The 24,233-nt window shown below is 47.8% G+C and overlaps 65 pseudogenes; all 65 read right to left on the reverse strand.

The window, feature by feature from the left end:
- Nucleotides 1-1,629: 1,629 nt before the first annotated feature.
- On the reverse strand, nucleotides 1,630-1,803 carry LOC143801401 (U2 spliceosomal RNA; annotated as a pseudogene).
- A 176-nt stretch (nucleotides 1,804-1,979) lies between these two features.
- Nucleotides 1,980-2,153, reverse strand: LOC143794943 (U2 spliceosomal RNA; annotated as a pseudogene).
- A 176-nt stretch (nucleotides 2,154-2,329) lies between these two features.
- Nucleotides 2,330-2,503, reverse strand: LOC143794730 (U2 spliceosomal RNA; annotated as a pseudogene).
- A 175-nt stretch (nucleotides 2,504-2,678) lies between these two features.
- LOC143795838 (U2 spliceosomal RNA) lies at nucleotides 2,679-2,852 on the reverse strand (annotated as a pseudogene).
- A 176-nt stretch (nucleotides 2,853-3,028) lies between these two features.
- Nucleotides 3,029-3,202, reverse strand: LOC143795967 (U2 spliceosomal RNA; annotated as a pseudogene).
- Nucleotides 3,203-3,400: 198 nt separating this feature from the next.
- On the reverse strand, nucleotides 3,401-3,552 carry LOC143796595 (U2 spliceosomal RNA; annotated as a pseudogene).
- Nucleotides 3,553-3,730: 178 nt separating this feature from the next.
- LOC143794879 (U2 spliceosomal RNA) lies at nucleotides 3,731-3,902 on the reverse strand (annotated as a pseudogene).
- Nucleotides 3,903-4,078: 176 nt separating this feature from the next.
- On the reverse strand, nucleotides 4,079-4,252 carry LOC143796503 (U2 spliceosomal RNA; annotated as a pseudogene).
- Nucleotides 4,253-4,428: 176 nt separating this feature from the next.
- Nucleotides 4,429-4,602, reverse strand: LOC143794275 (U2 spliceosomal RNA; annotated as a pseudogene).
- A 176-nt stretch (nucleotides 4,603-4,778) lies between these two features.
- LOC143794543 (U2 spliceosomal RNA) lies at nucleotides 4,779-4,952 on the reverse strand (annotated as a pseudogene).
- Nucleotides 4,953-5,128: 176 nt separating this feature from the next.
- Nucleotides 5,129-5,302, reverse strand: LOC143797055 (U2 spliceosomal RNA; annotated as a pseudogene).
- Nucleotides 5,303-5,478: 176 nt separating this feature from the next.
- Nucleotides 5,479-5,652, reverse strand: LOC143796665 (U2 spliceosomal RNA; annotated as a pseudogene).
- Nucleotides 5,653-5,828: 176 nt separating this feature from the next.
- On the reverse strand, nucleotides 5,829-6,002 carry LOC143795839 (U2 spliceosomal RNA; annotated as a pseudogene).
- A 176-nt stretch (nucleotides 6,003-6,178) lies between these two features.
- Nucleotides 6,179-6,352, reverse strand: LOC143795968 (U2 spliceosomal RNA; annotated as a pseudogene).
- A 176-nt stretch (nucleotides 6,353-6,528) lies between these two features.
- On the reverse strand, nucleotides 6,529-6,702 carry LOC143795840 (U2 spliceosomal RNA; annotated as a pseudogene).
- Nucleotides 6,703-6,840: 138 nt separating this feature from the next.
- LOC143794605 (U2 spliceosomal RNA) lies at nucleotides 6,841-7,052 on the reverse strand (annotated as a pseudogene).
- A 197-nt stretch (nucleotides 7,053-7,249) lies between these two features.
- On the reverse strand, nucleotides 7,250-7,401 carry LOC143801606 (U2 spliceosomal RNA; annotated as a pseudogene).
- A 175-nt stretch (nucleotides 7,402-7,576) lies between these two features.
- LOC143795555 (U2 spliceosomal RNA) lies at nucleotides 7,577-7,751 on the reverse strand (annotated as a pseudogene).
- A 176-nt stretch (nucleotides 7,752-7,927) lies between these two features.
- LOC143794945 (U2 spliceosomal RNA) lies at nucleotides 7,928-8,101 on the reverse strand (annotated as a pseudogene).
- Nucleotides 8,102-8,277: 176 nt separating this feature from the next.
- Nucleotides 8,278-8,448, reverse strand: LOC143797372 (U2 spliceosomal RNA; annotated as a pseudogene).
- Nucleotides 8,449-8,624: 176 nt separating this feature from the next.
- On the reverse strand, nucleotides 8,625-8,798 carry LOC143796667 (U2 spliceosomal RNA; annotated as a pseudogene).
- Nucleotides 8,799-8,974: 176 nt separating this feature from the next.
- Nucleotides 8,975-9,148, reverse strand: LOC143794899 (U2 spliceosomal RNA; annotated as a pseudogene).
- Nucleotides 9,149-9,324: 176 nt separating this feature from the next.
- On the reverse strand, nucleotides 9,325-9,498 carry LOC143794731 (U2 spliceosomal RNA; annotated as a pseudogene).
- A 175-nt stretch (nucleotides 9,499-9,673) lies between these two features.
- Nucleotides 9,674-9,847, reverse strand: LOC143795841 (U2 spliceosomal RNA; annotated as a pseudogene).
- A 176-nt stretch (nucleotides 9,848-10,023) lies between these two features.
- LOC143795969 (U2 spliceosomal RNA) lies at nucleotides 10,024-10,197 on the reverse strand (annotated as a pseudogene).
- A 198-nt stretch (nucleotides 10,198-10,395) lies between these two features.
- Nucleotides 10,396-10,547, reverse strand: LOC143796596 (U2 spliceosomal RNA; annotated as a pseudogene).
- Nucleotides 10,548-10,725: 178 nt separating this feature from the next.
- Nucleotides 10,726-10,897, reverse strand: LOC143794881 (U2 spliceosomal RNA; annotated as a pseudogene).
- A 176-nt stretch (nucleotides 10,898-11,073) lies between these two features.
- LOC143794276 (U2 spliceosomal RNA) lies at nucleotides 11,074-11,247 on the reverse strand (annotated as a pseudogene).
- Nucleotides 11,248-11,423: 176 nt separating this feature from the next.
- LOC143794946 (U2 spliceosomal RNA) lies at nucleotides 11,424-11,597 on the reverse strand (annotated as a pseudogene).
- A 176-nt stretch (nucleotides 11,598-11,773) lies between these two features.
- LOC143794544 (U2 spliceosomal RNA) lies at nucleotides 11,774-11,947 on the reverse strand (annotated as a pseudogene).
- A 176-nt stretch (nucleotides 11,948-12,123) lies between these two features.
- Nucleotides 12,124-12,297, reverse strand: LOC143794472 (U2 spliceosomal RNA; annotated as a pseudogene).
- A 197-nt stretch (nucleotides 12,298-12,494) lies between these two features.
- Nucleotides 12,495-12,646, reverse strand: LOC143801607 (U2 spliceosomal RNA; annotated as a pseudogene).
- A 175-nt stretch (nucleotides 12,647-12,821) lies between these two features.
- LOC143795557 (U2 spliceosomal RNA) lies at nucleotides 12,822-12,996 on the reverse strand (annotated as a pseudogene).
- Nucleotides 12,997-13,172: 176 nt separating this feature from the next.
- LOC143795612 (U2 spliceosomal RNA) lies at nucleotides 13,173-13,346 on the reverse strand (annotated as a pseudogene).
- Nucleotides 13,347-13,522: 176 nt separating this feature from the next.
- Nucleotides 13,523-13,693, reverse strand: LOC143797374 (U2 spliceosomal RNA; annotated as a pseudogene).
- Nucleotides 13,694-13,869: 176 nt separating this feature from the next.
- On the reverse strand, nucleotides 13,870-14,043 carry LOC143796668 (U2 spliceosomal RNA; annotated as a pseudogene).
- A 176-nt stretch (nucleotides 14,044-14,219) lies between these two features.
- On the reverse strand, nucleotides 14,220-14,393 carry LOC143794947 (U2 spliceosomal RNA; annotated as a pseudogene).
- Nucleotides 14,394-14,569: 176 nt separating this feature from the next.
- On the reverse strand, nucleotides 14,570-14,743 carry LOC143794948 (U2 spliceosomal RNA; annotated as a pseudogene).
- A 175-nt stretch (nucleotides 14,744-14,918) lies between these two features.
- Nucleotides 14,919-15,092, reverse strand: LOC143801402 (U2 spliceosomal RNA; annotated as a pseudogene).
- A 198-nt stretch (nucleotides 15,093-15,290) lies between these two features.
- LOC143796180 (U2 spliceosomal RNA) lies at nucleotides 15,291-15,442 on the reverse strand (annotated as a pseudogene).
- Nucleotides 15,443-15,618: 176 nt separating this feature from the next.
- On the reverse strand, nucleotides 15,619-15,792 carry LOC143794949 (U2 spliceosomal RNA; annotated as a pseudogene).
- Nucleotides 15,793-15,968: 176 nt separating this feature from the next.
- LOC143794732 (U2 spliceosomal RNA) lies at nucleotides 15,969-16,142 on the reverse strand (annotated as a pseudogene).
- Nucleotides 16,143-16,317: 175 nt separating this feature from the next.
- LOC143795842 (U2 spliceosomal RNA) lies at nucleotides 16,318-16,491 on the reverse strand (annotated as a pseudogene).
- A 176-nt stretch (nucleotides 16,492-16,667) lies between these two features.
- LOC143795971 (U2 spliceosomal RNA) lies at nucleotides 16,668-16,841 on the reverse strand (annotated as a pseudogene).
- Nucleotides 16,842-17,039: 198 nt separating this feature from the next.
- On the reverse strand, nucleotides 17,040-17,191 carry LOC143796597 (U2 spliceosomal RNA; annotated as a pseudogene).
- Nucleotides 17,192-17,369: 178 nt separating this feature from the next.
- LOC143794883 (U2 spliceosomal RNA) lies at nucleotides 17,370-17,541 on the reverse strand (annotated as a pseudogene).
- A 176-nt stretch (nucleotides 17,542-17,717) lies between these two features.
- Nucleotides 17,718-17,891, reverse strand: LOC143796504 (U2 spliceosomal RNA; annotated as a pseudogene).
- A 176-nt stretch (nucleotides 17,892-18,067) lies between these two features.
- LOC143794277 (U2 spliceosomal RNA) lies at nucleotides 18,068-18,241 on the reverse strand (annotated as a pseudogene).
- A 176-nt stretch (nucleotides 18,242-18,417) lies between these two features.
- LOC143794950 (U2 spliceosomal RNA) lies at nucleotides 18,418-18,591 on the reverse strand (annotated as a pseudogene).
- Nucleotides 18,592-18,767: 176 nt separating this feature from the next.
- Nucleotides 18,768-18,941, reverse strand: LOC143794545 (U2 spliceosomal RNA; annotated as a pseudogene).
- Nucleotides 18,942-19,117: 176 nt separating this feature from the next.
- On the reverse strand, nucleotides 19,118-19,291 carry LOC143797056 (U2 spliceosomal RNA; annotated as a pseudogene).
- Nucleotides 19,292-19,467: 176 nt separating this feature from the next.
- LOC143796669 (U2 spliceosomal RNA) lies at nucleotides 19,468-19,641 on the reverse strand (annotated as a pseudogene).
- A 178-nt stretch (nucleotides 19,642-19,819) lies between these two features.
- Nucleotides 19,820-19,991, reverse strand: LOC143794884 (U2 spliceosomal RNA; annotated as a pseudogene).
- Nucleotides 19,992-20,167: 176 nt separating this feature from the next.
- Nucleotides 20,168-20,341, reverse strand: LOC143796505 (U2 spliceosomal RNA; annotated as a pseudogene).
- Nucleotides 20,342-20,517: 176 nt separating this feature from the next.
- LOC143794278 (U2 spliceosomal RNA) lies at nucleotides 20,518-20,691 on the reverse strand (annotated as a pseudogene).
- Nucleotides 20,692-20,867: 176 nt separating this feature from the next.
- LOC143794951 (U2 spliceosomal RNA) lies at nucleotides 20,868-21,041 on the reverse strand (annotated as a pseudogene).
- A 176-nt stretch (nucleotides 21,042-21,217) lies between these two features.
- Nucleotides 21,218-21,391, reverse strand: LOC143794546 (U2 spliceosomal RNA; annotated as a pseudogene).
- A 176-nt stretch (nucleotides 21,392-21,567) lies between these two features.
- On the reverse strand, nucleotides 21,568-21,741 carry LOC143797057 (U2 spliceosomal RNA; annotated as a pseudogene).
- A 176-nt stretch (nucleotides 21,742-21,917) lies between these two features.
- Nucleotides 21,918-22,091, reverse strand: LOC143796670 (U2 spliceosomal RNA; annotated as a pseudogene).
- Nucleotides 22,092-22,267: 176 nt separating this feature from the next.
- Nucleotides 22,268-22,441, reverse strand: LOC143794952 (U2 spliceosomal RNA; annotated as a pseudogene).
- Nucleotides 22,442-22,616: 175 nt separating this feature from the next.
- On the reverse strand, nucleotides 22,617-22,790 carry LOC143801405 (U2 spliceosomal RNA; annotated as a pseudogene).
- Nucleotides 22,791-22,985: 195 nt separating this feature from the next.
- On the reverse strand, nucleotides 22,986-23,137 carry LOC143796181 (U2 spliceosomal RNA; annotated as a pseudogene).
- Nucleotides 23,138-23,313: 176 nt separating this feature from the next.
- Nucleotides 23,314-23,487, reverse strand: LOC143794954 (U2 spliceosomal RNA; annotated as a pseudogene).
- A 176-nt stretch (nucleotides 23,488-23,663) lies between these two features.
- Nucleotides 23,664-23,837, reverse strand: LOC143794733 (U2 spliceosomal RNA; annotated as a pseudogene).
- Nucleotides 23,838-24,012: 175 nt separating this feature from the next.
- On the reverse strand, nucleotides 24,013-24,186 carry LOC143801582 (U2 spliceosomal RNA; annotated as a pseudogene).
- Between the last annotated feature and the right edge of the window lie 47 nt (nucleotides 24,187-24,233).

Here is a 24,233-nt window from a genome sequence, read left to right on the forward strand (position 1 = left end):
AGAGGTGGCACACCCAGGAGTCAAGACTGGCACACAAGCTGAAAGGGCAATATTACTCTCCCACTGTTTTTTTAGGTTTTTTTTTTTTTTTCAGGGAGAATTAGAAACCAAATAATATTAAAAAAAAAAAAATAGGCTTTCTATGGCCCACTGAATGAAAGGGAGAGAGGTGGCACACCCAGGAGTCAAGACTGGCACACAAGCTGAAAGGGCAATATTACTCTCCCACTGTTTTTTTATGTATTTTTTGTTTTTTTCAGGGAGACTTTAGAAACCCAATAATATTTAAAAAAAAAAATAAATAGGCTTTCTATGGCCCACTGAATGAGAGGGAGAGAGGTGGCACACCCAGGAGTCAAGACTGGCACACAAGCTGAAAGGGCAATATTACTCTCCCACTGTTTTTTTAGGTTTTTTTTTTTTTTCAGGGAGACTTTTGAAACCAAATAATATTAAAAAAAAAAAAAAAAAAAAAATATAGGCTTGCTATAGCCCACTGAATGATAGCGCACACACAGCAGTGGCACACAAGCCCTGACTGAGGCCAATATTTTTCTCCCACTGATTGATGTAGTGTTTCTGTGTTGAGGTAGATTTTAGAACACAAATCACGGAAAAAATAAATAGGCTTTCTATGGCCCACTCAGTGAGAGATGGCACACACAGGGATGGCACTGTAGCAGAAATGCCAATCTTAATCTCCCACAAAAAAAAAACAAAAAAAAAAAAAAACTGTCCTACAATTACTATCTCCCTGCAGTAATGTAAGCCAGGTATGGCAGGCAGCAATAGGAGTGGACTGATGCACAAATTAAATAAAAAGTGTGGACAAACAAAAAAGATAGCTGTGCAGAAAGGAAGGAACAAGAGGATATGTGCTTTGAAAAAAGCAGTTGGTTTCCACAGTGGCGTACACACAGCAATACAGCTATCACGGAGCCTTCTAGGGCAGCCCAATGAGCTACAGCGCTGAGGGGAAAAAAAAAAAAAAATAGCTTCCACTGTTCCTGCACACCGAAGGTGGTGTTGGACAGTGGAAATCGCTGCAGCACAAGCGGTTTGGTGGTTAGTGGACCCTGCCTAACGCTCTCCCTGCTTCTGACGAAGCGGCAGCAACCTGTCCCTAAGCTCAGATCAGCAGCAGTAAGATGGCGGTCGGCGGGAACGCCCCTTTATAGCCCCTGTGACGCCGCAGACAGCAAGCCAATCACTGCAATGCCCTTCTCTAAGATGGTGGGGACCAGGATCTATGTCATCACGCTGCCCACACTCTGCGTTCACCTTCATTGGCTGAGAAATGGCGCTTTTCGCGTCATTGAAACGCGACTTTGGCGCGAAAGTCGCGTACCGCATGGCCGACAAGCACAGGGGTCGGATCGGGTTTCATGAGACGCCGACTTAGCCAAAAGTCGGCGACTTTTGAAAATGATCGACCCGTTTCGCTCAACCCTAATGATCAGAAATGGTTTGCCACTTGGGCCGCACCAAGGCCTACAACCGACATCCACTGTGAGACGTAGCAAAAGATTGCCGCAGGGAAGACATTTCCAGAAACTCTGGATGCTCTATCGATGACAGTTCTGCGGTGTGCATGTGTTCAAGCTGTGCGCAACGCGTTTTGAATCTGCATAACCACACCCTCCATCCCTGTGAAGGTTCCGTGCGACAAAGCAAGCTCCATTTCCAGCTCCCTGTTCCAAAAATCCATTTAATATATGGTCCCCAAATAGGGGACGTATCAGATATTAAACTAATAAGAACAGACACTACACTTGATCTTGAGCCATTTGGCCGAGAAGAGATGATCAGAAATGGTTTGCCACTTGGGCCGCACCAAGGCCTACAACCGACACCCACTGTGGAGACGTAGCAAAAGGTTGCCGCTGGGAAGACATTTCCAGAAACTCTGGATGCTCTGTCGATGACAGTTCTGCGCTGTGCATGTGTTCAAGCTGTGCGCAACGCATTTTGAATCTGCATAACCACACCCTCCATCCCCGTGAAGGTTCCGTGTGACAAAGCAAGCTCCATTTCCAGCTCCCTGTTCCAAAAATCCATTTAATATATGGTCCCCAAATAGGGGACGTATCAGATATTAAACTAATAAGAACAGACACTACGCTTGATCTTGAGCCATTTGGCCGAGAAGAGATGATCAGAAATGGTTTGCCACTTGGGCCGCACCAAGGCCTACAACCGACACCAACTGTGGAGACGTAGCAAAAGATTGCCGCAGGGAAGACATTTCCAGAAACTCTGGATGCTCTGTCGATGACAGTTCTGCGGTGTGCATGTGTTCAAGCTGTGCGCAACGCGTTTTGAATCTGCATAACCACACCCTCCATCCCCGTGAAGGTTCCGTGTGATAAAGCAAGCTCCATTTCCAGCTCCCTGTTCCAAAAATCCATTTAATATATGGTCCCCAAATAGGGGACGTATCAGATATTAAACTAATAAGAACAGACACTACGCTTGATCTTGAGCCATTTGGCCGAGAAGAGATGATCAGAAATGGTTTGCCACTTGGGCCGCACCAAGGCCTACAACCGACATCCACTGTGAGACGTAGCAAAAGATTGCCGCAGGGAAGACATTTCCAGAAACTCTGGATGCTCTGTCGATGACAGTTCTGCGGTGTGCATGTGTTCAAGCTGTGCGCAACGCGTTTTGAATCTGCATAACCACACCCTCCATCCCCGTGAAGGTTCCGTGTGACAAAGCAAGCTCCATTTCCAGCTCCCTGTTCCAAAAATCCATTTAATATATGGTCCCCAAATAGGGGACGTATCAGATATTAAACTAATAAGAACAGACACTACGCTTGATCTTGAGCCATTTGGCAGAGAAGAGATGATCAGAAATGGTTTGCCACTTGGGCCGCACCAAGGCCTACAACCGACACCCACTGTGGAGACGTAGCAAAAGATTGCCGCAGGGAAGACATTTCCAGAAACTCTGGATGCTCTGTCGATGACAGTTCTGCGGTGTGCATGTGTTCAAGCTCTGAGCAACGCGTTTTGAATCTGCATAACCACACCCTCCATCCCCGTGAAGGTTCCGTGCGACAAAGCAAGCTCCATTTCCAGCTCCCTGTTCCAAAAATCCATTTAATATATGGTCCCCAAATAGGGGACGTATCAGATATTAAACTAATAAGGACAGACACTACACTTGATCTTGAGCCATTTGGCCGAGAAGAGTTGATCAGAAATGGTTTGCCACTTGGGCCGCACCAAGGCCTACAACCGACACCCACTGTGGAGACGTAGCAAAAGATTGCCGCAGGGAAGACATTTCCAGAAACTCTGGATGCTCTGTCGATGACAGTTCTGCGGTGTGCATGTGTTCAAGCTGTGCGCAACGCGTTTTGAATCTGCATAACCACACCCTCCATCCCCGTGAAGGTTCCGTGTGACAGATCAAGCTCCATTTCCAGCTCCCTGTTCCAAAAATCCATTTAATATATGGTCCCCAAATAGGGGACGTATCAGATATTAAACTAATAAGAACAGACACTACGCTTGATCTTGAGCCATTTGGCCGAGAAGAGATGATCAGAAATGGTTTGCCACTTGGGCCGCACCAAGGCCTACAACCGACATCCACTGTGGAGATGTAGCAAAAGATCGCCGCAGGGAAGACATTTCCAGAAACTCTGGATGCTCTATCGATGACAGTTCTGCGGTGTGCATGTGTTCAAGCTGTGCGCAACGCGTTTTGAATCTGCATAACCACACCCTCCATCCCCGTGAAGGTTGCGTGCGACAAAGCAAGCTCCATTTCCAGCTCCCTGTTCCAAAAATCCATTTAATATATGGTCCCCAAATAGGGGACGTATCAGGTATTAAACTAATAAGAACAGACACTACGCTTGATCTTGAGCCATTTGGCCGAGAAGAGATGATCAGAAATGGTTTGCCACTTGGGCCGCACCAAGGCCTACAACCGACACCAACTGTGGAGACGTAGCAAAAGATTGCCGCAGGGAAGACATTTCCAGAAACTCTGGATGCTCTGTCGACGACAGTTCTGCGGTGTGCATGTGTTCAAGCTGTGCGCAACGCATTTTGAATCTGCCTAACCACACCCTCCATCCCCGTGAAGGTTCCGTGTGACAAAGCAAGCTCCATTTCCAGCTCCCTGTTCCAAAAATCCATTTAATATATGGTCCCCAAATAGGGGACGCATCAGATATTAAACTAATAAGAACAGACACTACGCTTGATCTTGAGCCATTTGGCCGAGAAGAGATGATCAGAAATGGTTTGCCACTTGGGCCGCACCAAGGCCTACAACCGACATCCACTGTGGAGACGTAGCAAAAGATCGCCGCAGGGAAGACATTTCCAGAAACTCTGGATGCTCTATCGATGACAGTTCTGCGGTGTGCATGTGTTCAAGCTGTGCGCAACGCGTTTTGAATCTGCATAACCACACCCTCCATCCCCGTGAAGGTTCCGTGCGACAAAGCAAGCTCCATTTCCAGCTCCCTGTTCCAAAAATCCATTTAATATATGGTCCCCAAATAGGGGACGTATCAGATGTTAAACTAATAAGAACAGACACTACACTTGATCTTGAGCCATTTGGCCGAGAAGAGTTGATCAGAAATGGTTTGCCACTTGGGCCGCACCAAGGCCTACAACCGACACCCACTGTGGAGACGTAGCAAAAGATTGCCGCAGGGAAGACATTTCCAGAAACTCTGGATGATCTGTCGATGACAGTTCTGCGGTGTGCATGTGTTCAAGCTGTGCGAAACGCATTTTGAATCTGCATAACCACACCCTCCACCCCCGTGAAGGTTCCGTGTGACAAAGCAAGCTCCATTTCCAGCTCCCTGTTCCAAAAATCCATTTAATATATGGTCCCCAAATAGGGGACGTATCAGATATTAAACTAATAAGAACAGACACTACGCTTGATCTTGAGCCATTTGGCCGAGAAGAGATGATCAGAAATGGTTTGCCACTTGGGCCGCACCAAGGCCTACAACCGACACCCACTGTGGAGACGTAGCAAAAGATTGCCGCAGGGAAGACATTTCCAGAAACTCTGGATGCTCTGTCGATGACAGTTCTGCGGTGTGCATGTGTTCAAGCTGTGCGCAACGCGTTTTGAATCTGCATAACCACACCCTCCATCCCCGTGAAGGTTCCGTGTGACAAAGCAAGCTCCATTTCCAGCTCCCTGTTCCAAAAATCCATTTAATATATGGTCCCCAAATAGGGGACGTATCAGATATTAAACTAATAAGAACAGACACTACGCTTGATCTTGATCCATTTGGCCGAGAAGAGATGATCAGAAATGGTTTGCCACTTGGGCCGCACCAAGGCCTACAACCGACACCCACTGTTAAGACGTAGCAAAAGATTGCCGCAGGGAAGACATTTCCAGAAACTCTGGATGCTCTGTCGACGACAGTTCTGCGGTGTGCATGTGTTCAAGCTGTGCGAAACGCATTTTGAATCTGCATAACCACACCCTCCATCCCCGTGAAGGTTCCGTGTGACAAAGCAAGCTCCATTTCCAGCTCCCTGTTCCAAAAATCCATTTAATATATGGTCCCCAAATAGGGGACGTAACAGATATTAAACTAATAAGAACAGACACTACGCTTGATCTTGAGCCATTTGGCCGAGAAGAGATGATCAGAAATGGTTTGCCACTTGGGCCGCACCAAGGCCTACAACCGACACCCACTGTGGAGACGTAGCAAAAGATTGCCGCAGGGAAGACATTTCCAGAAACTCTGGATGCTCTGTCGATGACAGTTCTGCGGTGTGCATGTGTTCAAGCTGTGCGCAACGCGTTTTGAATCTGCATAACCACACCCTCCATCCCCGTGAAGGTTCCGTGTGACAAAGCAAGCTCCATTTCCAGCTCCCTGTTCCAAAAATCCATTTAATATATGGTCCCCAAATAGGGGACGTATCAGATATTAAACTAATAAGAACAGACACTACGCTTGATCTTGAGCCATTTGGCAGAGAAGAGATGATCAGAAATGGTTTGCCACTTGGGCCGCACCAAGGCCTACAACCGACACCCACTGTGGAGACGTAGCAAAAGATTGCCGCAGGGAAGACATTTCCAGAAACTCTGGATGCTCTGTCGATGACAGTTCTGCGGTGTGCATGTGTTCAAGCTCTGAGCAACGCGTTTTGAATCTGCATAACCACACCCTCCATCCCCGTGAAGGTTCCGTGCGACAAAGCAAGCTCCATTTCCAGCTCCCTGTTCCAAAAATCCATTTAATATATGGTCCCCAAATAGGGGACGTATCAGATATTAAACTAATAAGGACAGACACTACACTTGATCTTGAGCCATTTGGCCGAGAAGAGTTGATCAGAAATGGTTTGCCACTTGGGCCGCACCAAGGCCTACAACCGACACCCACTGTGGAGACGTAGCAAAAGATTGCCGCAGGGAAGACATTTCCAGAAACTCTGGATGCTCTGTCGATGACAGTTCTGCGGTGTGCATGTGTTCAAGCTGTGCGCAATGCGTTTTGAATCTGCATAACCACACCCTCCATCCCCGTGAAGGTTCCGTGTGACAAAGCAAGCTCCATTTCCAGCTCCCTGTTCCAAAAATCCATTTAATATATGGTCCCCAAATAGGGGACGTATCAGATATTAAACTAATAAGAACAGACACTACGCTTGATCTTGAGCCATTTGGCAGAGAAGAGATGATCAGAAATGGTTTGCCACTTGGGCCGCACCAAGGCCTACAACCGACACCCACTGTGGAGACATAGCAAAAGATTGCCGCAGGGAAGACATTTCCAGAAACTCTGGATGATCTGTCGATGACAGTTCTGCGGTGTGCATGTGTTCAAGCTGTGTGAAACGCGTTTTGAATCTGCATAACCACACCCTCCACCCCCGTGATGGTTCCGTGCGACAAAGCAAGCTCCATTTCCAGCTCCCTGTTCCAAAAATCCATTTAATATATGGTCCCCAAATAGGGGACGTATCAGATATTAAACTAATAAGAACAGACACTACGCTTGATCTTGAGCCATTTGGCCGAGAAGAGATGATCAGAAATGGTTTGCCACTTGGGCCGCACCAAGGCCTACAACCGACATCCACTGTGAGACGTAGCAAAAGATTGCCGCAGGGAAGACATTTCCAGAAACTCTGGATGCTCTATCGATGACAGTTCTGCGGTGTGCATGTGTTCAAGCTGTGCGCAACGCGTTTTGAATCTGCATAACCACACCCTCCATCCCCGTGAAGGTTCCGTGCGACAAAGCAAGCTCCATTTCCAGCTGCCTGTTCCAAAAATCCATTTAATATATGGTCCCCAAATAGGGGACGTATCAGATATTAAACTAATAAGAACAGACACTACACTTGATCTTGAGCCATTTGGCCGAGAAGAGATGATCAGAAATGGTTTGCCACTTGGGCCGCACCAAGGCCTACAGCCGACACCCACTGTGGAGACGTAGCAAAAGATTGCCGCAGGGAAGACATTTCCAGAAACTCTGGATGATCTGTCGATGACAGTTCTGCGGTGTGCATGTGTTCAAGCTGTGCGCAACGCGTTTTGAATCTGCATAACCACACCCTCCACCCCCGTGATGGTTCCGTGCGACAAAGCAAGCTCCATTTCCAGCTCCCTGTTCCAAAAATCCATTTAATATATGGTCCCCAAATAGGGGACGTATCAGATATTAAACTAATAAGAACAGACACTACGCTTGATCTTGAGCCATTTGGCCGAGAAGAGATGATCAGAAATGATTTGCCACTTGGGCCGCACCAAGGCCTACAACCGACACCCACTGTGGAGACGTAGCAAAAGATTGCCGCAGGGAAGACATTTCCAGAAACTCTGGATGCTCTGTCGATGACAGTTCTGCGGTGTGCATGTGTTCAAGCTGTGCGCAACGCGTTTTGAATCTGCATAACCACACCCTCCATCCCCGTGAAGGTTCCGTGTGACAAAGCAAGCTCCATTTCCAGCTCCCTGTTCCAAAAATCCATTTAATATATGGTCCCCAAATAGGGGACGTATCAGATATTAAACTAATAAGAACAGACACTACGCTTGATCTTGAGCCATTTGGCCGAGAAGAGATGATCAGAAATGGTTTGCCACTTGGGCCGCACCAAGGCCTACAACCGACACCCACTGTGGAGACGTAGCAAAAGATTGCCGCAGGGAAGACATTTCCAGAAACTCTGGATGCTCTGTCGATGACAGTTCTGCGGTGTGCATGTGTTCAAGCTGTGCGCAACGCGTTTTGAATCTGCATAACCACACCCTCCATCCCCGTGAAGGTTCCGTGTGACAAAGCAAGCTCCATTTCCAGCTCCCTGTTCCAAAAATCCATGTAATATATGGTCCCCAAATAGGGGACGTATCAGATATTAAACTAATAACAGACACTACGCTTGATCTTGATCCATTTGGCCGAGAAGAGATGATCAGAAATGGTTTGCCACTTGGGCCGCACCAAGGCCTACAACCGACACCCACTGTTAAGACGTAGCAAAAGATTGCCGCAGGGAAGACATTTCCAGAAACTCTGGATGCTCTGTCGATGACAGTTCTGCGGTGTGCATGTGTTCAAGCTGTGCGCAACGCGTTTTGAATCTGCATAACCACACCCTCCATCCCCGTGAAGGTTCCGTGTGACAAAGCAAGCTCCATTTCCAGCTCCCTGTTCCAAAAATCCATTTAATATATGGTCCCCAAATAGGGGACGTAACAGATATTAAACTAATAAGAACAGACACTACGCTTGATCTTGAGCCATTTGGCCGAGAAGAGATGATCAGAAATGGTTTGCCACTTGGGCCGCACCAAGGCCTACAACCGACACCCACTGTGGAGACGTAGCAAAAGATTGCCGCAGGGAAGACATTTCCAGAAACTCTGGATGCTCTGTCGACGACAGTTCTGCGGTGTGCATGTGTTCAAGCTGTGCGCAACGCGTTTTGAATCTGCATAACCACACCCTCCATCCTCGTGAAGGTTCCGTGTGACAAAGCAAGCTCCATTTCCAGCTCCCTGTTCCAAAAATCCATTTAATATATGGTCCCCAAATAGGGGACGTATCAGATATTAAACTAATAAGAACAGACACTACGCTTGATCTTGAGCCATTTGGCCGAGAAGAGATGATCAGAAATGGTTTGCCACTTGGGCCGCACCAAGGCCTACAACCGACACCAACTGTGGAGACGTAGCAAAAGATTGCCGCAGGGAAGACATTTCCAGAAACTCTGGATGCTCTGTCGATGACAGTTCTGCGGTGTGCATGTGTTCAAGCTGTGCGCAACGCGTTTTGAATCTGCATAACCACACCCTCCATCCCCGTGAAGGTTCCGTGTGATAAAGCAAGCTCCATTTCCAGCTCCCTGTTCCAAAAATCCATTTAATATATGGTCCCCAAATAGGGGACGTATCAGATATTAAACTAATAAGAACAGACACTACGCTTGATCTTGAGCCATTTGGCCGAGAAGAGATGATCAGAAATGGTTTGCCACTTGGGCCGCACCAAGGCCTACAACCGACATCCACTGTGAGACGTAGCAAAAGATTGCCGCAGGGAAGACATTTCCAGAAACTCTGGATGCTCTGTCGATGACAGTTCTGCGGTGTGCATGTGTTCAAGCTGTGCGCAACGCGTTTTGAATCTGCATAACCACACCCTCCATCCCCGTGAAGGTTCCGTGTGACAAAGCAAGCTCCATTTCCAGCTCCCTGTTCCAAAAATCCATTTAATATATGGTCCCCAAATAGGGGACGTATCAGATATTAAACTAATAAGAACAGACACTACGCTTGATCTTGAGCCATTTGGCAGAGAAGAGATGATCAGAAATGGTTTGCCACTTGGGCCGCACCAAGGCCTACAACCGACACCCACTGTGGAGACGTAGCAAAAGATTGCCGCAGGGAAGACATTTCCAGAAACTCTGGATGCTCTGTCGATGACAGTTCTGCGGTGTGCATGTGTTCAAGCTCTGAGCAACGCGTTTTGAATCTGCATAACCACACCCTCCATCCCCGTGAAGGTTCCGTGCGACAAAGCAAGCTCCATTTCCAGCTCCCTGTTCCAAAAATCCATTTAATATATGGTCCCCAAATAGGGGACGTATCAGATATTAAACTAATAAGGACAGACACTACACTTGATCTTGAGCCATTTGGCCGAGAAGAGTTGATCAGAAATGGTTTGCCACTTGGGCCGCACCAAGGCCTACAACCGACACCCACTGTGGAGACGTAGCAAAAGATTGCCGCAGGGAAGACATTTCCAGAAACTCTGGATGCTCTGTCGATGACAGTTCTGCGGTGTGCATGTGTTCAAGCTGTGCGCAACGCGTTTTGAATCTGCATAACCACACCCTCCATCCCCGTGAAGGTTCCGTGTGACAGATCAAGCTCCATTTCCAGCTCCCTGTTCCAAAAATCCATTTAATATATGGTCCCCAAATAGGGGACGTATCAGATATTAAACTAATAAGAACAGACACTACGCTTGATCTTGAGCCATTTGGCCGAGAAGAGATGATCAGAAATGGTTTGCCACTTGGGCCGCACCAAGGCCTACAACCGACATCCACTGTGGAGATGTAGCAAAAGATCGCCGCAGGGAAGACATTTCCAGAAACTCTGGATGCTCTATCGATGACAGTTCTGCGGTGTGCATGTGTTCAAGCTGTGCGCAACGCGTTTTGAATCTGCATAACCACACCCTCCATCCCCGTGAAGGTTGCGTGCGACAAAGCAAGCTCCATTTCCAGCTCCCTGTTCCAAAAATCCATTTAATATATGGTCCCCAAATAGGGGACGTATCAGGTATTAAACTAATAAGAACAGACACTACGCTTGATCTTGAGCCATTTGGCCGAGAAGAGATGATCAGAAATGGTTTGCCACTTGGGCCGCACCAAGGCCTACAACCGACACCAACTGTGGAGACGTAGCAAAAGATTGCCGCAGGGAAGACATTTCCAGAAACTCTGGATGCTCTATCGATGACAGTTCTGCGGTGTGCATGTGTTCAAGCTGTGCGCAACGCGTTTTGAATCTGCATAACCACACCCTCCATCCCCGTGAAGGTTCCGTGCGACAAAGCAAGCTCCATTTCCAGCTCCCTGTTCCAAAAATCCATTTAATATATGGTCCCCAAATAGGGGACGTATCAGATGTTAAACTAATAAGAACAGACACTACACTTGATCTTGAGCCATTTGGCCGAGAAGAGTTGATCAGAAATGGTTTGCCACTTGGGCCGCACCAAGGCCTACAACCGACACCCACTGTGGAGACGTAGCAAAAGATTGCCGCAGGGAAGACATTTCCAGAAACTCTGGATGCTCTGTTGATGACAGTTCTGCGGTGTGCATGTGTTCAAGCTGTGCGCAACGCGTTTTGAATCTGCATAACCACACCCTCCATCCCCGTGAAGGTTCCGTGTGACAAAGCAAGCTCCATTTCCAGCTCCCTGTTCCAAAAATCCATTTAATATATGGTCCCCAAATAGGGGACGTATCAGATATTAAACTAATAAGAACAGACACTACGCTTGATCTTGAGCCATTTGGCCGAGAAGAGATGATCAGAAATGGTTTGCCACTTGGGCCGCACCAAGGCCTACAACCGACACCCACTGTGGAGACGTAGCAAAAGATTGCCGCAGGGAAGACATTTCCAGAAACTCTGGATGATCTGTCGATGACAGTTCTGCGGTGTGCATGTGTTCAAGCTGTGCGAAACGCATTTTGAATCTGCATAACCACACCCTCCACCCCCGTGAAGGTTCCGTGTGACAAAGCAAGCTCCATTTCCAGCTCCCTGTTCCAAAAATCCATTTAATATATGGTCCCCAAATAGGGGACGTATCAGATATTAAACTAATAAGAACAGACACTACGCTTGATCTTGAGCCATTTGGCCGAGAAGAGATGATCAGAAATGGTTTGCCACTTGGGCCGCACCAAGGCCTACAACCGACACCCACTGTGGAGACGTAGCAAAAGATTGCCGCAGGGAAGACATTTCCAGAAACTCTGGATGATCTGTCGATGACAGTTCTGCGGTGTGCATGTGTTCAAGCTGTGCGAAACGCATTTTGAATCTGCATAACCACACCCTCCACCCCCGTGAAGGTTCCGTGTGATAAAGCAAGCTCCATTTCCAGCTCCCTGTTCCAAAAATCCATTTAATATATGGTCCCCAAATAGGGGACGTATCAGATATTAAACTAATAAGAACAGACACTACGCTTGATCTTGAGCCATTTGGCCGAGAAGAGATGATCAGAAATGGTTTGCCACTTGGGCCGCACCAAGGCCTACAACCGACATCCACTGTGAGACGTAGCAAAAGATTGCCGCAGGGAAGACATTTCCAGAAACTCTGGATGCTCTATCGATGACAGTTCTGCGGTGTGCATGTGTTCAAGCTGTGCGCAACGCGTTTTGAATCTGCATAACCACACCCTCCATCCCCGTGAAGGTTCCGTGCGACAAAGCAAGCTCCATTTCCAGCTGCCTGTTCCAAAAATCCATTTAATATATGGTCCCCAAATAGGGGACGTATCAGATATTAAACTAATAAGAACAGACACTACACTTGATCTTGAGCCATTTGGCCGAGAAGAGATGATCAGAAATGGTTTGCCACTTGGGCCGCACCAAGGCCTACAGCCGACACCCACTGTGGAGACGTAGCAAAAGATTGCCGCAGGGAAGACATTTCCAGAAACTCTGGATGATCTGTCGATGACAGTTCTGCGGTGTGCATGTGTTCAAGCTGTGCGCAACGCGTTTTGAATCTGCATAACCACACCCTCCACCCCCGTGATGGTTCCGTGCGACAAAGCAAGCTCCATTTCCAGCTCCCTGTTCCAAAAATCCATTTAATATATGGTCCCCAAATAGGGGACGTATCAGATATTAAACTAATAAGAACAGACACTACGCTTGATCTTGAGCCATTTGGCCGAGAAGAGATGATCAGAAATGATTTGCCACTTGGGCCGCACCAAGGCCTACAACCGACACCCACTGTGGAGACGTAGCAAAAGATTGCCGCAGGGAAGACATTTCCAGAAACTCTGGATGCTCTGTCGATGACAGTTCTGCGGTGTGCATGTGTTCAAGCTGTGCGCAACGCGTTTTGAATCTGCATAACCACACCCTCCATCCCCGTGAAGGTTCCGTGTGACAAAGCAAGCTCCATTTCCAGCTCCCTGTTCCAAAAATCCATTTAATATATGGTCCCCAAATAGGGGACGTATCAGATATTAAACTAATAAGAACAGACACTACGCTTGATCTTGAGCCATTTGGCCAAGAAGAGATGATCAGAAATGGTTTGCCACTTGGGCCGCACCAAGGCCTACAACCGACACCCACTGTGGAGACGTAGCAAAAGATTGCCGCAGGGAAGACATTTCCAGAAACTCTGGATGCTCTGTCGATGACAGTTCTGCGGTGTGCATGTGTTCAAGCTGTGCGCAACGCGTTTTGAATCTGCATAACCACACCCTCCATCCCCGTGAAGGTTCCGTGTGACAAAGCAAGCTCCATTTCCAGCTCCCTGTTCCAAAAATCCATGTAATATATGGTCCCCAAATAGGGGACGTATCAGATATTAAACTAATAACAGACACTACGCTTGATCTTGATCCATTTGGCCGAGAAGAGATGATCAGAAATGGTTTGCCACTTGGGCCGCACCAAGGCCTACAACCGACACCCACTGTTAAGACGTAGCAAAAGATTGCCGCAGGGAAGACATTTCCAGAAACTCTGGATGCTCTGTCGATGACAGTTCTGCGGTGTGCATGTGTTCAAGCTGTGCGCAACGCGTTTTGAATCTGCATAACCACACCCTCCATCCCCGTGAAGGTTCCGTGTGACAAAGCAAGCTCCATTTCCAGCTCCCTGTTCCAAAAATCCATTTAATATATGGTCCCCAAATAGGGGACGTAACAGATATTAAACTAATAAGAACAGACACTACGCTTGATCTTGAGCCATTTGGCCGAGAAGAGATGATCAGAAATGGTTTGCCACTTGGGCCGCACCAAGGCCTACAACCGACACCCACTGTGGAGACGTAGCAAAAGATTGCCGCAGGGAAGACATTTCCAGAAACTCTGGATGCTCTGTCGACGACAGTTCTGCGGTGTGCATGTGTTCAAGCTGTGCGCAACGCGTTTTGAATCTGCATAACCACACCCTCCATCCCCGTGAAGGTTCCGTGTGACAAAGCAAGCTCCATTTCCAGCTCCCTGTTCCAAAAATCCATTTAATATATGGTCCCCAAATAGGGGACGTATCAGATATTAAACTAATAAGAACAGACACTACGCTTGATCTTGAGCCATTTGGCCGAGAAGAGATGATCAGAAATGGTTTGCCACTTGGGCCGCACCAAGGCCTACAACCGACACCAACTGTGGAGACGTAGCAAAAGATTGCCGCAGGGAAGACATTTCCAGAAACTCTGGATGCTCTGTCGATGACAGTTCTGCGGTGTGCATGTGTTCAAGCTGTGCGCAACGCGTTTTGAATCTGCATAACCACACCCTCCATCCCCGTGAAGGTTCCGTGTGACAAAGCAAGCTCCATTTCCAGCTCCCTGTTCCAAAAATCCATTTAATATATGGTCCCCAAATAGGGGACGTATCAGATATTAAACTAATAAGAACAGACACTACGCTTGATCTTGAGCCATTTGGCCGAGAAGAGATGATCAGAAATGGTTTGCCACTTGGGCCGCACCAAGGCCTACAACCGACATCCACTGTGAGACGTAGCAAAAGATTGCCGCAGGGAAGACATTTCCAGAAACTCTGGATGCTCTATCGATGACAGTTCTGCGGTGTGCATGTGTTCAAGCTGTGCGCAACGCGTTTTGAATCTGCATAACCACACCCTCCATCCCTGTGAAGGTTCCGTGCGACAAAGCAAGCTCCATTTCCAGCTCCCTGTTCCAAAAATCCATTTAATATATGGTCCCCAAATAGGGGACGTATCAGATATTAAACTAATAAGAACAGACACTACACTTGATCTTGAGCCATTTGGCCGAGAAGAGATGATCAGAAATGGTTTGCCACTTGGGCCGCACCAAGGCCTACAACCGACACCCACTGTGGAGACGTAGCAAAAGATTGCCGCAGGGAAGACATTTCCAGAAACTCTGGATGCTCTGTCGATGACAGTTCTGCGGTGTGCATGTGTTCAAGCTGTGCGCAACGCGTTTTGAATCTGCATAACCACACCCTTCATCCCCGTGAAGGTTCCATGTGACAAAGCAAGCTCCATTTCCAGCTCCCTGTTCCAAAAATCCATTTAATGTATGGTCCCCAAATAGGGGACGTATCAGATATTAAACTAATAAGAACAGACACTACGCTTGATCTTGAGCCATTTGGCCGAGAAGAGATGATCAGAAATGGTTTGCCACTTGGGCCGCACCAAGGCCTACAACCGACACCCACTGTGGAGACGTAGCAAAAGGTTGCCGCTGGGAAGACATTTCCAGAAACTCTGGATGCTCTGTCGATGACAGTTCTGCGGTGTGCATGTGTTCAAGCTGTGCGCAACGCATTTTGAATCTGCATAACCACACCCTCCATCCCCGTGAAGGTTCCGTGTGACAAAGCAAGCTCCATTTCCAGCTCCCTGTTCCAAAAATCCATTTAATATATGGTCCCCAAATAGGGGACGTATCAGATATTAAACTAATAAGAACAGACACTACGCTTGATCTTGAGCCATTTGGCCGAGAAGAGATGATCAGAAATGGTTTGCCACTTGGGCCGCACCAAGGCCTACAACCGACACCAACTGTGGAGACGTAGCAAAAGATTGCCGCAGGGAAGACATTTCCAGAAACTGTGGATGCTCTGTCGATGACAGTTCTGCGGTGTGCATGTGTTCAAGCTGTGCGCAACGCGTTTTGAATCTGCATAACCACACCCTCCATCCCCGTGAAGGTTCCGTGTGATAAAGCAAGCTCCATTTCCAGCTCCCTGTTCCAAAAATCCATTTAATATATGGTCCCCAAATAGGGGACGTATCAGATATTAAACTAATAAGAACAGACACTACGCTTGATCTTGAGCCATTTGGCCGAGAAGAGATGATCAGAAATGGTTTGCCACTTGGGCCGCACCAAGGCCTACAACCGACATCCACTGTGAGACGTAGCAAAAGATTGCCGCAGGGAAGACATTTCCAGAAACTCTGGATGCTCTGTCGATGACAGTTCTGCGGTGTGCATGTGTTCAAGCTGTGCGCAACGCGTTTTGAATCTGCATAACCACACCCTCCATCCCCGTGAAGGTTCCGTGTGACAAAGCAAGCTCCATTTCCAGCTCCCTGTTCCAAAAATCCATTTAATATATGGTCCCCAAATAGGGGACGTATCAGATATTAAACTAATAAGAACAGACACTACGCTTGATCTTGAGCCATTTGGCAGAGAAGAGATGATCAGAAATGGTTTGCCACTTGGGCCGCACCAAGGCCTACAACCGACACCCACTGTGGAGACGTAGCAAAAGATTGCCGCAGGGAAGACATTTCCAGAAACTCTGGATGCTCTGTCGATGACAGTTCTGCGGTGTGCATGTGTTCAAGCTCTGAGCAACGCGTTTTGAATCTGCATAACCACACCCTCCATCCCCGTGAAGGTTCCGTGCGACAAAGCAAGCTCCATTTCCAGCTCCCTGTTCCAAAAATCCATTTAATATATGGTCCCCAAATAGGGGACGTATCAGATATTAAACTAATAAGGACAGACACTACACTTGATCTTGAGCCATTTGGCCGAGAAGAGTTGATCAGAAATGGTTTGCCACTTGGGCCGCACCAAGGCCTACAACCGACACCCACTGTGGAGACGTAGCAAAAGATTGCCGCAGGGAAGACATTTCCAGAAACTCTGGATGCTCTGTCGATGACAGTTCTGCGGTGTGCATGTGTTCAAGCTGTGCGCAACGCGTTTTGAATCTGCATAACCACACCCTCCATCCCCGTGAAGGTTCCGTGTGACAGATCAAGCTCCATTTCCAGCTCCCTGTTCCAAAAATCCATTTAATATATGGTCCCCAAATAGGGGACGTATCAGATATTAAACTAATAAGAACAGACACTACGCTTGATCTTGAGCCATTTGGCCGAGAAGAGATGATCAGAAATGGTTTGCCACTTGGGCCGCACCAAGGCCTACAACCGACATCCACTGTGGAGATGTAGCAAAAGATCGCCGCAGGGAAGACATTTCCAGAAACTCTGGATGCTCTATCGATGACAGTTCTGCGGTGTGCATGTGTTCAAGCTGTGCGCAACGCGTTTTGAATCTGCATAACCACACCCTCCATCCCCGTGAAGGTTGCGTGCGACAAAGCAAGCTCCATTTCCAGCTCCCTGTTCCAAAAATCCATTTAATATATGGTCCCCAAATAGGGGACGTATCAGGTATTAAACTAATAAGAACAGACACTACGCTTGATCTTGAGCCATTTGGCCGAGAAGAGATGATCAGAAATGGTTTGCCACTTGGGCCGCACCAAGGCCTACAACCGACACCAACTGTGGAGACGTAGCAAAAGATTGCCGCAGGGAAGACATTTCCAGAAACTCTGGATGCTCTGTCGACGACAGTTCTGCGGTGTGCATGTGTTCAAGCTGTGCGCAACGCATTTTGAATCTGCCTAACCACACCCTCCATCCCCGTGAAGGTTCCGTGTGACAAAGCAAGCTCCATTTCCAGCTCCCTGTTCCAAAAATCCATTTAATATATGGTCCCCAAATAGGGGACGCATCAGATATTAAACTAATAAGAACAGACACTACGCTTGATCTTGAGCCATTTGGCCGAGAAGAGATGATCAGAAATGGTTTGCCACTTGGGCCGCACCAAGGCCTACAACCGACATCCACTGTGGAGACGTAGCAAAAGATCGCCGCAGGGAAGACATTTCCAGAAACTCTGGATGCTCTATCGATGACAGTTCTGCGGTGTGCATGTGTTCAAGCTGTGCGCAACGCGTTTTGAATCTGCATAACCACACCCTCCATCCCCGTGAAGGTTCCGTGCGACAAAGCAAGCTCCATTTCCAGCTCCCTGTTCCAAAAATCCATTTAATATATGGTCCCCAAATAGGGGACGTATCAGATGTTAAACTAATAAGAACAGACACTACACTTGATCTTGAGCCATTTGGCCGAGAAGAGTTGATCAGAAATGGTTTGCCACTTGGGCCGCACCAAGGCCTACAACCGACACCCACTGTGGAGACGTAGCAAAAGATTGCCGCAGGGAAGACATTTCCAGAAACTCTGGATGCTCTGTTGATGACAGTTCTGCGGTGTGCATGTGTTCAAGCTGTGCGCAACGCGTTTTGAATCTGCATAACCACACCCTCCATCCCCGTGAAGGTTCCGTGTGACAAAGCAAGCTCCATTTCCAGCTCCCTGTTCCAAAAATCCATTTAATATATGGTCCCCAAATAGGGGACGTATCAGATATTAAACTAATAAGAACAGACACTACGCTTGATCTTGAGCCATTTGGCCGAGAAGAGATGATCAGAAATGGTTTGCCACTTGGGCCGCACCAAGGCCTACAACCGACACCCACTGTGGAGACGTAGCAAAAGATTGCCGCAGGGAAGACATTTCCAGAAACTCTGGATGATCTGTCGATGACAGTTCTGCGGTGTGCATGTGTTCAAGCTGTGCGAAACGCATTTTGAATCTGCATAACCACACCCTCCACCCCCGTGAAGGTTCCGTGTGACAAAGCAAGCTCCATTTCCAGCTCCCTGTTCCAAAAATCCATTTAATATATGGTCCCCAAATAGGGGACGTATCAGATATTAAACTAATAAGAACAGACACTACGCTTGATCTTGAGCCATTTGGCCGAGAAGAGATGATCAGAAATGGTTTGCCACTTGGGCCGCACCAAGGCCTACAACCGACACCCACTGTGGAGACGTAGCAAAAGATTGCCGCAGGGAAGACATTTCCAGAAACTCTGGATGCTCTGTCGATGACAGTTCTGCGGTGTGCATGTGTTCAAGCTGTGCGCAACGCGTTTTGAATCTGCATAACCACACCCTCCATCCCCGTGAAGGTTCCGTGTGACAAAGCAAGCTCCATTTCCAGCTCCCTGTTCCAAAAATCCATTTAATATATGGTCCCCAAATAGGGGACGTATCAGATATTAAACTAATAAGAACAGACACTACGCTTGATCTTGATCCATTTGGCCGAGAAGAGATGATCAGAAATGGTTTGCCACTTGGGCCGCACCAAGGCCTACAACCGACACCCACTGTTAAGACGTAGCAAAAGATTGCCGCAGGGAAGACATTTCCAGAAACTCTGGATGCTCTGTTGATGACAGTTCTGCGGTGTGCATGTGTTCAAGCTGTGCGAAACGCATTTTGAATCTGCATAACCACACCCTCCATCCCCGTGAAGGTTCCGTGTGACAAAGCAAGCTCCATTTCCAGCTCCCTGTTCCAAAAATCCATTTAATATATGGTCCCCAAATAGGGGACGTAACAGATATTAAACTAATAAGAACAGACACTACGCTTGATCTTGAGCCATTTGGCCGAGAAGAGATGATCAGAAATGGTTTGCCACTTGGGCCGCACCAAGGCCTACAACCGACACCAACTGTGGAGACGTAGCAAAAGATTGCCGCAGGGAAGACATTTCCAGAAACTCTGGATGCTCTGTCGATGACAGTTCTGCGGTGTGCATGTGTTCAAGCTGTGCGCAACGCGTTTTGAATCTGCATAACCACACCCTCCATCCCCGTGAAGGTTGCGTGCGACAAAGCAAGCTCCATTTCCAGCTCCCTGTTCCAAAAATCCATTTAATATATGGTCCCCAAATAGGGGACGTATCAGGTATTAAACTAATAAGAACAGACACTACGCTTGATCTTGAGCCATTTGGCCGAGAAGAGATGATCAGAAATGGTTTGCCACTTGGGCCGCACCAAGGCCTACAACCGACACCAACTGTGGAGACGTAGCAAAAGATTGCCGCAGGGAAGACATTTCCAGAAACTCTGGATGCTCTGTCGACGACAGTTCTGCGGTGTGCATGTGTTCAAGCTGTGCGCAACGCATTTTGAATCTGCCTAACCACACCCTCCATCCCCGTGAAGGTTCCGTGTGACAAAGCAAGCTCCATTTCCAGCTCCCTGTTCCAAAAATCCATTTAATATATGGTCCCCAAATAGGGGACGCATCAGATATTAAACTAATAAGAACAGACACTACGCTTGATCTTGAGCCATTTGGCCGAGAAGAGATGATCAGAAATGGTTTGCCACTTGGGCCGCACCAAGGCCTACAACCGACATCCACTGTGGAGACGTAGCAAAAGATCGCCGCAGGGAAGACATTTCCAGAAACTCTGGATGCTCTATCGATGACAGTTCTGCGGTGTGCATGTGTTCAAGCTGTGCGCAACGCGTTTTGAATCTGCATAACCACACCCTCCATCCCCGTGAAGGTTCCGTGCGACAAAGCAAGCTCCATTTCCAGCTCCCTGTTCCAAAAATCCATTTAATATATGGTCCCCAAATAGGGGACGTATCAGATGTTAAACTAATAAGAACAGACACTACACTTGATCTTGAGCCATTTGGCCGAGAAGAGTTGATCAGAAATGGTTTGCCACTTGGGCCGCACCAAGGCCTACAACCGACACCCACTGTGGAGACATAGCAAAAGATTGCCGCAGGGAAGACATTTCCAGAAACTCTGGATGCTCTGTTGATGACAGTTCTGCGGTGTGCATGTGTTCAAGCTGTGCGCAACGCGTTTTGAATCTGCATAACCACACCCTCCATCCCCGTGAAGGTTCCGTGTGACAAAGCAAGCTCCATTTCCAGCTCCCTGTTCCAAAAATCCATTTAATATATGGTCCCCAAATAGGGGACGTATCAGATATTAAACTAATAAGAACAGACACTACGCTTGATCTTGAGCCATTTGGCCGAGAAGAGATGATCAGAAATGGTTTGCCACTTGGGCCGCACCAAGGCCTACAACCGACACCCACTGTGGAGACGTAGCAAAAGATTGCCGCAGGGAAGACATTTCCAGAAACTCTGGATGATCTGTCGATGACAGTTCTGCGGTGTGCATGTGTTCAAGCTGTGCGAAACGCATTTTGAATCTGCATAACCACACCCTCCACCCCCGTGAAGGTTCCGTGTGACAAAGCAAGCTCCATTTCCAGCTCCCTGTTCCAAAAATCCATTTAATATATGGTCCCCAAATAGGGGACGTATCAGATATTAAACTAATAAGAACAGACACTACGCTTGATCTTGAGCCATTTGGCCGAGAAGAGATGATCAGAAATGGTTTGCCACTTGGGCCGCACCAAGGCCTACAACCGACACCCACTGTGGAGACGTAGCAAAAGATTGCCGCAGGGAAGACATTTCCAGAAACTCTGGATGCTCTGTCGATGACAGTTCTGCGGTGTGCATGTGTTCAAGCTGTGCGCAACGCGTTTTGAATCTGCATAACCACACCCTCCATCCCCGTGAAGGTTCCGTGTGACAAAGCAAGCTCCATTTCCAGCTCCCTGTTCCAAAAATCCATTTAATATATGGTCCCCAAATAGGGGACGTATCAGATATTAAACTAATAAGAACAGACACTACGCTTGATCTTGATCCATTTGGCCGAGAAGAGATGATCAGAAATGGTTTGCCACTTGGGCCGCACCAAGGCCTACAACCGACACCCACTGTTAAGACGTAGCAAAAGATTGCCGCAGGGAAGACATTTCCAGAAACTCTGGATGCTCTGTTGATGACAGTTCTGCGGTGTGCATGTGTTCAAGCTGTGCGAAACGCATTTTGAATCTGCATAACCACACCCTCCATCCCCGTGAAGGTTCCGTGTGACAAAGCAAGCTCCATTTCCAGCTCCCTGTTCCAAAAATCCATTTAATATATGGTCCCCAAATAGGGGACGTAACAGATATTAAACTAATAAGAACAGACACTACGCTTGATCTTGAGCCATTTGGCCGAGAAGAGATGATCAGAAATGGTTTGCCACTTGGGCCGCACCAAGGCCTACAACCGACACCAACTGTGGAGACGTAGCAAAAGATTGCCGCAGGGAAGACATTTCCAGAAACTCTGGATGCTCTGTCGATGACAGTTCTGCGGTGTGCATGTGTTCAAGCTGTGCGCAACGCGTTTTGAATCTGCATAACCACACCCTCCATCCCCGTGAAGGTTCCGTGTGACAAAGCAAGCTCCATTTCCAGCTCCCTGTTCCAAAAATCCATTTAATATATGGTCCCCAAATAGGGGACGTATCAGATATTAAACTAATAAGAACAGACACTACGCTTGATCTTGAGCCATTTGGCCGAGAAGAGATGATCAGAAATGGTTTGCCACTTGGGCCGCACCAAGGCCTACAACCGACATCCACTGTGAGACGTAGCAAAAGATTGCCGCAGGGAAGACATTTCCAGAAACTCTGGATGCTCTATCGATGACAGTTCTGCGGTGTGCATGTGTTCAAGCTGTGCGCAACGCGTTTTGAATCTGCATAACCACACCCTCCATCCCTGTGAAGGTTCCGTGCGACAAAGCAAGCTCCATTTCCAGCTCCCTGTTCCAAAAATCCATTTAATATATGGTCCCCAAATAGGGGACGTATCAGATATTAAACTAATAAGAACAGACACTACACTTGATCTTGAGCCATTTGGCCGAGAAGAGATGATCAGAAATGGTTTGCCACTTGGGCCGCACCAAGGCCTACAACCAACACCCACTGTGGAGACGTAGCAAAAGATTGCCGCAGGGAAGACATTTCCAGAAACTCTGGATGCTCTGTCGACAGTTCTGCGGTGTGCATGTGTTCAAGCTGTGCGCAACGCGTTTTGAATCTGCATAACCACACCCTTCATCCCCGTGAAGGTTCCATGTGACAAAGCAAGCTCCATTTCCAGCTCCCTGTTCCAAAAATCCATTTAATGTATGGTCCCCAAATAGGGGACGTATCAGATATTAAACTAATAAGAACAGACACTACGCTTGATCTTGAGCCATTTGGCCGAGAAGAGATGATCAGAAATGGTTTGCCACTTGGGCCGCACCAAGGCCTACAACCGACACCCACTGTGGAGACGTAGCAAAAGATTGCCGCTGGGAAGACATTTCCAGAAACTCTGGATGCTCTGTCGATGACAGTTCTGCGGTGTGCATGTGTTCAAGCTGTGCGCAACGCATTTTGAATCTGCATAACCACACCCTCCATCCCCGTGAAGGTTCCGTGTGACAAAGCAAGCTCCATTTCCAGCTCCCTGTTCCAAAAATCCATTTAATATATGGTCCCCAAATAGGGGACGTATCAGATATTAAACTAATAAGAACAGACACTACGCTTGATCTTGAGCCATTTGGCCGAGAAGAGATGATCAGAAATGGTTTGCCACTTGGGCCGCACCAAGGCCTACAGCCGACACCAACTGTGGAGACGTAGCAAAAGATTGCCGCAGGGAAGACATTTCCAGAAACTCTGGATGCTCTGTCGATGACAGTTCTGCGGTGTGCATGTGTTCAAGCTGTGCGCAACGCGTTTTGAATCTGCATAACCACACCCTCCATCCCCGTGAAGGTTCCGTGTGATAAAGCAAGCTCCATTTCCAGCTCCCTGTTCCAAAAATCCATTTAATATATGGTCCCCAAATAGGGGACGTATCAGATATTAAACTAATAAGAACAGACACTACGCTTGATCTTGAGCCATTTGGCCGAGAAGAGATGATCAGAAATGGTTTGCCACTTGGGCCGCACCAAGGCCTACAACCGACATCCACTGTGAGACGTAGCAAAAGATTGCCGCAGGGAAGACATTTCCAGAAACTCTGGATGCTCTATCGATGACAGTTCTGCGGTGTGCATGTGTTCAAGCTGTGCGCAACGCGTTTTGAATCTGCATAACCACACCCTCCATCCCCGTGAAGGTTCCGTGCGACAAAGCAAGCTCCATTTCCAGCTCCCTGTTCCAAAAATCCATTTAATATATGGTCCCCAAATAGGGGACGTATCAGATATTAAACTAATAAGAACAGACACTACACTTGATCTTGAGCCATTTGGCCAAGAAGAGATGATCAGAAATGGTTTGCCACTTGGGCTGCACCAAGGCCTACAACCGA

Source organism: Ranitomeya variabilis, chromosome 1 (genome assembly GCF_051348905.1).
Source record: "Ranitomeya variabilis isolate aRanVar5 chromosome 1, aRanVar5.hap1, whole genome shotgun sequence".
NCBI classification, from domain to species: Eukaryota; Metazoa; Chordata; class Amphibia; order Anura; family Dendrobatidae; genus Ranitomeya; species Ranitomeya variabilis.